We start from the raw sequence: 9,319 nt of genomic DNA on the forward strand, positions 1-9,319 counted from the left end.
TATATTAACAATGCAAAAAATTTATCAGAGTGGATTTTCAATTATTTGATACTCAAATCATTACAAAAGTTTCGACCCAACATTATCTTTCCATTTGATTATTTTTTATTTAGCAATTTAGATATGAAGATACGTGAAGAGAAACATGTTGATTCAGAGTATAATTTGTAGTATTAATTTGTGTTAGATAAAAATTAAAATTGTAAAACATATATCTTTAAAATATATCCCATGAAGACTTGGACATTTGGAATGTTGTTTGCTTATTACTTCATTTTCATATAAATTTAGAAACTAGATTTTCTTATAAGATTTATTTTTTTGATATTCTATTTGCATACTTCATCTTTAGTTAATTCTCGTTTGCATGGTTCATGATATAACTTTTTTCTTCCTTTAGTTATACATTTAATTAGTGTGTATTGATCTTATTTCTTTTAAATACCAACTAACTTGTACAAATTTCATAAATATACAAATACCCAAATTGAATTATACACGTATAACCAGAGTCAGGTATTTTGTATTTAATAATTGTGAGGCCTGTAGAAGTCAATTAAAATGAGATAAAATAATAATAATAATAATATATAATAATAATAATAATAATAATAATAATAATAATATTCAAAAATACTAGATTGCCTTCCCTCTATGTGATTGGGCCATTCGAGTTGCTGCAACACCCCTTTAGTACCTTCACCATTCCTCAAAGGTTACTCTCTCTCTTTCACACCTTTAAATGGGCCTGTTTGCAACGAAAACATGAACTATCTTGAGAGACATAACTAGAGAAAGAACAAAAGAAAATTATGGAAACAAAGGCTATGGTGGTTGGTGAAGTAGTGCCATGCATGCTAATGGCTTTAATGGAGTTTTGCACCATTGGATTGACCATCTTGGCTAGCACCGTCTTGTCCAAAGGGCTAAGTCCTTTTGTGTTCGTCGTTTATATGAATGCACTCTCTTCTGTCTTCCTTCTGCCATTCAACACGTTCATCGTCACGAAAAACAAGTTCGATTCTTTCCTTTAGTTAATTACTTAATAATGTCACACTACAACATGTTAGGGCTATATCGACGACTTTGGTCATAATATCACATATGGATCATACCGCAAAAACATGAACGAATGCATGCATGCATGCAGAATTAATCAATTTTAGCCTATTTATAACACCAATGGTTACTCAAAGTTTGTTTAATTTTATATTGGTTATCGTGCAGGAGAGAAGAACTTCTGCCATGGTTTCTTCTTCTTGGTTTCGTAGGGTTTGTATTCTTGCTCTAGATCTCTAGCTTCCTCGTAAGATAAAGATTTCCATTACTAGCGATGGAAATCGATCGAGGGTTTAGGGTTTAGCAGTTCTAAAGATTGATATTATATTGAAGTTAGTCATAATATTTTTGGTAAACGAAGTGAATAATGACCAAGTTTCTAATTTGATCGATCTTCCAAGTTAATTATGAAAATTAAAACGTAAAAGGGAAAACAACTTTTGAGCTAAACTTCAAAATCATTTGTGTACAACCTCATAGTAATAATAGTCAAGTATATAGGCAAATATGTGTACAAATCACTTAATAGTAATGTATATTGGTAATTTCAAATGATATATGATAAAGCTTCACATACACTCAATATATAAAGAATAAATCCAAATGAAGTGAACAGATAATTTAGCTTAACACAAGTTAATGATGATCAGTTTTTGTATGTGTTTGATATTTAAGGATCGTAATAGTCGGATTAATTTCTAGACATCCAAAAGATAAAGGTTGGCAATCAGATCTGATACGATGTTTAATTTCTGTGCGTACGTAGGGTGACAATGGCACAAAATCTAGCGTTTGTGGGATAGAGTTATAGTTCCCCGATCGTTGCTATTGGAATGGGCTGTTTGATCCCCACTATTTCATTCATTCTTGCCGCCATTTGCAGGTTTGCTTCATCTTTTCCCCTTAATTTATAAAAAAATGTAACTTTTATATTGAATATCAAATATGAAAAAAAAATTGTTGTAAATATATGTAATATATCATTACACGTATAATCAATACTGATTACATATATTTGGTTAGCTCGTTGATTACATATATGTTATACACAAACCTATATATATTAATTATTAATTTACGTATAAATTATTAACATATATATAGTACATATGAGAAAAAAATAAAATAAACTTTTTCATTGATCGACAGTGGTTCTTATGATTTTTATACGAAGAAGTTCTCATTTTATCTTTTACGATCATTCGCTATTTAACGTAAGCATTTAATTATTAAGAAAAATTACCAACACATTATTAGCAAAGCTTCTATAATCATATGAACATGTCAAACTTTTATTACAAAAGACAACCAAGCACAGTAACGATTGATATTTAAAAAAAAAAGATCATATACTTTGTATTAGACTTATAAGCATAAGTAGAATTGTTCAAAAAGTACATCTAAATATTTTGGATTTGCGTATGACGAAGAATAAAGTCAAACTTTATTATTGTTTAACTTAATTTAAAAATGGTTTAAAAGAATATTTGATTCGGTAATCAGAACTGATGGCTCTCAAAGCACCCTGGAAAGACAAATTGACGTCAGTTTTCTTTGGCCTCTATTGTGGTCGTAAATAAACAAAATTAAAAATAAAAATTGTTTATCTATATCAAATTATGAATTATTTATATATGCCGGACTAAAAGAGTATTATGTATAAAAAAATAAGTGATAATACAAAAATATTTTTAGATGAATTCAAAGCGAATATGCTCAAGCTCAGTTTATTCAGCTCAAATGCTTTTATTTGAATGAACAACAAAAACATATTATTATTTAAATATATTATTATTCAGCTGATCCAATTTTGATGGTGATTAAAATAAGTTTTGTATATTTGTTTTCTTTTATCTACTTTTGCAAATGGGTTATAAAGCGTTATTATTGTACGTTTACAGAAAGACAAAGGTGGATTTGAGAAGCTCGAGCAGTCAAATAAAATTAATGGGCACATTGATATCAGTTGTCGGAGCCGTGATGCTTACGGTGTGTAGGGGTCCGGTGGTCAAAAAACCCTTCGGCTCATCTTCAACTAGCTCCACGGCTATTTGTTTTCTTGTCCCAACATGAAAATTGGGTTCTTGGTTGTGCTCTTTTTGCAGCTGCGTCTTTGTCTTACTCGATATGGAATATTATTCAGGTAAAACCGACTAACATGTAAATGAACCGAACGAACACGGAAATGGACAAACAATTAATCAAACACGTATTTGTGTTTGTGTTCGTTTATGTAAAAAAAATGAGCATCTTCGTGTTCGTTTATGTTCATTTGTTTAACTTCTAAACGAACGGTACGTTCACGATAAACAGACATAAATGAGCATAACTGAACAAAGATAAACAAACAAAAATGAACATATATAAACAAAAGTAAATGAACACAATCAAACATAAATGAGCACAAAAATGAACAAATATAAAACCATTAACTAGATAACTGTTCAAGATAATATTTAAATATTTTCTATTAATATGTAAACAAATATAAATGAGCATATATAAACGGACATAAGCGAACATAAATAAACATAAATGAACGAACGATACATGTGTTCATGTTCGTTCGTTTTTATTAAACGAACACGCTTTTTTTGTTCATGTTCGCTTGTTTATTAAATAAACGAACTTTCCACCAAACGGTTCACCGATTACTGGCCTATGTAAAATATAATAATGCCCATCCAATTTTATCAATAAAAGAGGTATTGTTGCTATAAATTGTATCCAAGATTTGTAGGTGGGAACCGTTGAAAAATGCCCGGACGTAATGACAGTGGCTTCTAGTTCTAGCTTATTTGGGACATTTCTATCGGCTTTGCTTGCTATAATCATAGAGAGAGACCCTGTTGCATGGAGGCTGCAATTTGACATGGGACTCCTTGTCATTGTGTTAACGGTAAGCGATCTATCTAGTTCATAATATCTTTATAAACTTAATGTTGATGAATATAAGATATAACTATAGAAGTGCAATATGCTCTACAAGAATCGATTAAAAGTCTAACTGTTAATTTGTTTAATTAATTCCAAAACAAGCAATATTTGGAAGTGTTATCAAAAGCCATGTACATATGTGGTGTGCGCAAAGAAAAAGCCACTTTTACGTTGTTATGTTCAAGCCTCTTGGGGTCCCAATTGCTGGCATGTTTGGTTGTGTTTTCTTTGCTCAAACGTTTCATTACGGAAGGTATATACTAATCCTTAGTATTTCATCCTAACTTTCATCTAACTTGGTTTATTTTAGCAATAACTCAAAGATATTGTCAATGCAGCTTAACGGCCGCAGCGATAACTGGAATCGGATATTACACAATGATGTGGGGTCAACTTAAAGAGGACGAAAGTAGGAGGGAATTAATGGAAGAAAGAGCACCTCTTTTACAAGAAGAGCAAGTTTAAATAAGAGGAAGCAGTTTTACATATCATATGAATGTTTGCATGTATGTTTAATTGTAAGTATATATGCATGCTAGCGAGGGTATATTTTAGAGGCCCTGGTTACAAGCATACCTTATATAACAATGCATGAAACTATTAAGTTTAGATTTGAAATGGTTTGCATTAAAACCGAAAACAAATAAAGCTCAATGGATCGAGCTACTATGACTTGGTTATTACGTGTTGTATTAATTAATTATGAGTTTTATTTTGGGACTACATGATAATGAGTAACGATTATACTAATTCCATCGTTCATGTATAAATTTTCAAACAAATTAAACCACAAGATGGCTTTGTTTCTACATGTAACATGCACAATATCTTATGATTGTACATGCAAGATATATCGAGATGTTTCAGATATATTATTTTTATCAGTTTCTTATATTTTTGTAGGTTTAAACTATCACAATAAATTTAAAATGAGTTAGAAACCAAATGCGCAATGAATGTTAAAAATTCCCGACCAAATTCTGCGCAATGACTTATGAATGAGCATATTATTTGGTTTTAGAAGAAAGAAAAATGCATACTAGTTGACATGCTCTAGCTAGCCTCTAATAGTGAACGAAATTATTAAGGCCATATGTTAGAACCATCTCCTCTATCATTACTCTCATCAATCAACATATGTTATGGTCATCATTCTTTATTCTCATTTCTTTCAGCTAGTTTTTAATAAAATACTCAAAGAAAAGGATAAACCAATAAAATGGTGACACCTCACCGACCAATTAAGAATCATGTGCGTATCCAGACCATTCTTACTATGCAAAGATTCACGATGACTGTGTGTGTGGGGGTTGTTTCCATTTATATCTATATTCTGTATATATTATTTAAAAAAATACATTATATCCTCTTTCTATTGGTTTATTTTTCTTTTTTTCATAAATAACAAACTATTATAGAATTTTTTATTAATAAAATAATTCAATAATAAAATAAATATTTACCATTAAATTTAACATATTTTTAGTAATGCATTAATTACCTATTTTTATACCTACATTGAATACATTGAAATATGTTATGTAACCCTAATTAGTTTTAAGAGATGGTCATACTTGTACCTTTTTTGTTTTAAATTTTATAAGTTTATTGGATGATTTCTATAGTTCTACCCGTGACGGCCAAGGGATTAATTAGATTCACTTTCAAAATTCATATTCTGGCCAATTTTGCAAATTTAGGTATTATCAAACAATGAATAGTATCGAAATCAAAATGGATAATATTATGCCATATCCAACACATTTCAATTAACCTATTATCGATCAAATAAGTAATAATTTTTTATTCTATTTTTGAGTGTTTGTGTTTATTTGATTTTAACATAGTCTTAACAATAATGTATGTTTATTTGGGGACCGATGCAAATTATATAATTAGAATTGTGAGTTAAAGAAACCAATTAATTTATCAAACTGTAAGTGGACATTTGTTTTAATTCATTTTATGGTTTAAGTTTAATTTCATGTTTATGAGGTGCGTTCTCTCATTCTATGGTTTTAATTTTAATTCATTATACTGAATTTCTTCATTTGTAGTTGTCTGTATGAATATCAATTGCAATTATATATCAAATTGACGTCTCAAAAAACATATTAAAAAATATCCTGTCGTTTGAAATTATATGTGTGTACTTGACAACTTCTATATTTTCACCCGTGTCGTACACGGGTCAATAACCTAGCTATTCTTATAATTCAGTTGTCACTTCATCTCACGCAAAGCTTTGATGCATGTGTACCACATTGCTTGGTCTAATATGCAAGAAGCTTGGCTTCAAGATAAATTGGTTTGGAAATAAAAATATAAACATGGAAAGGCCCATAAGAATAGTCATAGTTATTAAAAGTCCGCATTTCTTAGCTAAAGTCCATTTTCCATGCAAGACCCAATATGTGTGCTTCCAATTCCTAGGCCCTCATTTCTTGAAGTTTATGACGCCTCTATCGGTATAAATGACAAAATTTACATCCATTTCAGTTGGAATATTGGTTATAACCCACTGCCGTCGTCCTTAAACAACGACTGAAGCACGACCAATGCTCTCGCTATTGCAAAGCCCTGCAACTGAAACATGATAACTTGTGCTCCCACTGTCGTTATATCCTTTGATTGGTTTTCCCGAACCTTTCCATGCTCGTTCATTCTGAATCTTCACTTCAACTCTGGGTGCTTCTCTTGCAAAAACAACCTCTTCTGCCAATAAGCTTCGATGAATAGGAAGCAGGACTTCCCATATGACCATATCTCAATGACATGAATAACATCGGACTTTTTGGATCCTGCGATTACGCTTGAGTCTCTTGACTCTCCAATCACTATTGTATGCTTTCTCCGAATTACTTGAGCTCTTCATCCCATGATATGTCCTTTCACCCATCAAACTCTTATCATCATTGGATTTCCCTAAACATCTGATTTCAATTGTAATTCTCTAATTTTCACCCTTAACGCCTTGTCTAATCGTTTATGACAAAACAAATCCTCAATCTGCATTATCCACCAACCAAACCTCTTTCCATCAAACTTCTCTATCATGAGCTTTTCGTCGTCAGTCATAACAATAACTAAGCGAAAAAGTGATCAAAATAGAGACAAACAATGGCACGAGCCTGAACTGAACAACCTACTTATGCGCATCGAAACAATGAACTGTAAATCAGAACAAAAACTTTAAATTGAACTGTAACCGGCCCAATAGGTTTAAGCTTACAAATCCTAACAAAGAGGATATAAGTTAAGCCCAACTTGGTCCACGAGGACTAGGGCCGACTAAACCCTATCATGCGCCTCCCCTAAACCGGCTCAATCTAGACCAGGTTTAAGCATGCATATCCTAACAAAGAGGATACAAGCCGGTTAAGGTGGCATGCCTTTAGCATACAAAACAATGTGGCACAGACCCCTAACTAAGTGCATTAATTTGTAGGCTAAGCTTAACCTATAGATGATACGTGTTAACTGATGGTTGATTAGAAGGTGAGTTTCACTAACTTTTTATTTTTTTAATCAAATTTGGAGTCTGAAAAGGGCCGACTAAGGATTAACCTCCTTAGCCGACTAGTCCAACATGATGACCTATTATTGAAGTGAAATTGAAATCTTTATAAATATGTATAAATGTATAATGTATAAATATGTAGGCTAAAGTATAGTATCTATAATTGAATAAACAAGTAAACATTGGTAATTTTCCCTAAGATTGCGTGTTGTGAAGTAAGAGATGGTGCTTCCCTTCTCAAAATGGATGTTGTTCATTCAGTTACAGGAGATGGCGCCTCCTCGTGACTCCCCTCCAGCATTACTAGATGACAAGAAAAAAAGAATCAACCTTGACGTCAAAGAGATGACTGAGCTGAAGGATGAATGAATTCATGCGCCCTCCCTCTTAATAGTTTAATCTCTCTTTTGGTTACAACATTTGTAAGATTTGTAGTATTCGTTTATAAACTTTTGGTTTTTACAACTAGAAAAAGAAAAGAAAAAAAAACTGAAAAAATTAACCAAAAGGAACCAATTAGGACTCTAGGAAAGAGAACTTTTAGACATACTTTTTCGATTTTCCTATGGACAACTAAATTTTAACATATTATATTCAGTGGCTAACGACACTCAAATTTAATTAGTAGATTTCCTTAAAATAAAAAACAGGATAATGCAATAAATCGGTTAAAAATATTGTTATGAATAATAATTATTATGGTTATCAACACTTAAAATAGATTTGACTTCTTCCTCAAGTTTTCCTATCCTATATATACATCTCATTATACCTCATTGTAAGACACACCTAATGAATGAAATCTTCATTTTTTTCCCTGCATATCTCTCACATGTTTGACTATTAGGCTTGTTTCATAATATATTATCAGCACAAAGGGCTTTTAGAGTTGGATTGCATCATCTTACTGTAAGTTATGTTGTCTAATTTATTAATCATTGTTTGTTATTCTCTCCGGTATAAACCCTATTATAATTCATACATAATTGATAACATTAGAGATTTACTTTATTATTCTTTTAAATCTCTCAAAGAAATTATATTTTAATTCATACGATATTGAGTTGCGTTAAAGAATTGTTTTGTTATTTGAAGTCTCTCAAAAATCAAAATAATCCTTATTGTATTCTGGACAATTTTGGATTATGAGAAATTTATATTTATGCATTAATTATTAATATGCTTAATAGTTTAATTGATTTTTTAAAGAACTGTTACTTGAATCCGTTCAATATGTACAAAACAAAAAGAGGGGTACTAGTTCCTTCCATATCCACCCCATAACTTAAACCTTATAAGTTATATACGTAATAACTCTTCAAATTAGTTATGTGATATTATGTGTTAATTAGTTAATATGGTAATTATATTTTTTCTGTTTATATACGGTTTTTTTATTGTACAACACTATTCATAAAGTGATACACATATATGTTTTTTCTTCAAAATAAAGTTAGATAACTGTGATAATTTTATTATGACAATAAAATTATTGATATTGAATTTTAGAAAAAAAGTCAGCAGTAATAACGTATGTTTGTTTATTTAAATAAGATTATTTAGTTTCTAAAGTTTAGACGCATATAGTTGTTAGTTTTGAGTTTTTATCGTCATGGTATTACATTCATACTAGATTACTAGTAGAATAATTACTACAATTGGTTACAACTATACTACACACAGAAATTATTTTATTTACTTTTCTTTCTATGTTTCTTTAATATTAAACAAATAAGGTTGTTGCTAAAGTAAAACCATATAATAATATGCATAGATGTAATGGACCAATGATGTTGCATTTTA

At 30.6% G+C, this 9,319-nt stretch overlaps 1 pseudogene; it reads left to right on the top strand.

The window, feature by feature from the left end:
* The first annotated feature begins 812 nt into the window (after nucleotides 1–812).
* Nucleotides 813–4,461, top strand: LOC143534078 (WAT1-related protein At1g70260-like; annotated as a pseudogene).
* The last annotated feature ends 4,858 nt before the right edge of the window (nucleotides 4,462–9,319 follow it).

Source organism: Bidens hawaiensis, unplaced genomic scaffold (assembly GCF_021521415.1).
Source record: "Bidens hawaiensis isolate Kalapana, Puna unplaced genomic scaffold, B.hawaiensis_p1.1 tig00010056_1, whole genome shotgun sequence".
NCBI lineage: Eukaryota > Viridiplantae > Streptophyta > Magnoliopsida > Asterales > Asteraceae > Bidens > Bidens hawaiensis.